Source organism: Pituophis catenifer, unplaced genomic scaffold (genome assembly GCF_029215685.1).
Source record: "Pituophis catenifer annectens isolate HBS135680 unplaced genomic scaffold, rPitCat1.0.hap2 SCAF_5, whole genome shotgun sequence".
Taxonomy (NCBI): Eukaryota; Metazoa; Chordata; class Lepidosauria; order Squamata; family Colubridae; genus Pituophis; species Pituophis catenifer.
The window spans coordinates 31,196,652-31,198,810 of NW_027256885.1; positions in this window are offsets into that span (position 1 = coordinate 31,196,652).

Here is a 2,159-nt window from a genome sequence, read left to right on the forward strand (position 1 = left end):
TAAGTCCCCTCTACCAAGATCATTCAACCACTGACCAGAGATGAAAATCAAGTCCAGAGTGTGTCCTCCTATGTAAGTGGGGCCTTGAACTAACTGGGTCAGGTCCATGGCCGTCATGGAAGCCATGAACTCCCGAGCCACCTCTGACGTCTCACCCGCGGATGGAAGGTTGAAATCCCCCATGACAACAAGTCTGGGGGTATCCACCGCCACCCCGGCGATGATGTCGAGTAGCTCGGGTAGGGTCGCTGCCACGTGGCAGGGAGCCAGGTACGCAGTCAGCAAACCCATCTGCACCCCACGGCCCCACTTCACAAAGAGGGACTCACATCCGGCTATCTGAGGAACAGTGGTCTCCCTCGGACAAAGACTCTCCCTAATAATCACCGCCACTCCCCCACCCCTCCCCTGGGCCCTTGGCTGATGAAATGCACGAAAACCTGGTGGGCACATTTCAACGAGGGGGACCCCCCCCTCTTGGCCCAACCAGGTCTCCGTAATACCTGCCAGGTCTGTACCCCCCTCCAATATAAGATCACAGATGAGGGGGGCTTTATTGACAACCAACCTGGCATTACATAACATCAGCCGTGGACCCTGGGCCTGAGACTCTGCACAACCCAGGCCACGAGGCGCGCATTGGGGACTGGAGTGCGCAATTGCTCGTAAACAGCGTATGCGCACCCCCGGCACATGATATGGTCCCCTGCGCCCGTCATACCTGCCGGGTATGAACAGTACAGCCAATGTAATAGTCTTCTATGGTGAAATTGAATCTATATCACTTCTGAGAACATACCTCCAATTATCAGAAGTAGTGGATATACCAAAGAAGACAAAAATCTGGGTTACAACCGCTCAAACAGATTGCACTTCCAGTTCATTTCATAAATCTTGGGACATCCATTTCCTACATGGGGCCTTATCCTTTGCAGTTCACACAAAAGAAGTCCAAGACTTCCAGGGATTTCTTCAAAACCTAAATCCAACTAAAAATCAACAAGATCATTTTCAAAAAGATTTTTGGGAACAGGCATTTGATTGTGTCTTCTCAAAATCAAAAATGGAGAAATCTGAGAAAAAATGTACCGGACAGGAGAAGCTTGTGACCCTTCCTACATCTGTGTTCGAAACACACATGAGAGGCCAAAGCTACAATATTTATAATGCAGTCTATGCTGTGGCACATGCTTTGCAGTCATTGTATTTATCCAAATCCAGGGGAAGAATAATAGGAAAAGAAGGAAGGCAACAGTTTCACAATCACAAGTTCTGGTGGCAGGTATGATTTTAAGCGCAGACCAAAATCTCACAATATCTGTAGTTGCAAATTATGTCCATAAAATCTAATAAATATATTCTGTAAGGGTATTGGTATTTTGTCTAAATGTGAAATGTAGCAATGTCTTGACCAGCTAAAATATTTATATGCTCATATTAAAATTATAAAAATGCATTACTTTTGTGCTGAAACACAGCTTAACAGCCTTTTATTCTTTTTTTTTTTTTAAATTTGATTTATATGCCGCCCTTCTCCGGAGACTCAGGGCGGCTTACAATGCGCTAAGCAATAGCCTTCATTCTTTTGTATATTTATACAAAGTCAGCTTATTGCCCCCACAAACTGGGTCCTCATTTCACCTACCTTAGAAAGGATGGAAGGCTGAGTCAACCTTGAGCCTTGGAGAGATTCGAACCAGCAGAAATTGCAGGCAGCTGTGTTAATAACAGGGTGCGTAGACCACTGTACTATCAAGGCTCTACTATCTTAGATGAATAATAAAAAAATAATAAAAATATTGTACTGAAACACATTCCAAAAAATGTATTGTAGTGAAGGATGGCAAGTGCCATAATAAGAAGAAACACTTTGTAATACATTTTTAATTTTGATTATTTGGTTTTACAGAATATTTTTTCAGAATTACCAGCATATTCTGGCCTTAGCGTTTACTATAAAACAGATAAATGAAAATCCCCAAATCCTACCCAATGTCACGCTAGGCTTCCACATTTTTAACAGCCATTTTAGTCCAGGCTGGACTTACTTTGCCTCAATGTTGCTGCCTTTCACTCAGGGAAAATTCATCCCTAACTACAAGTGTGGGGTCCCAAAAACTTTGGCTGCAGTCATTGGTGGACCTGACATCGCTCTTTAC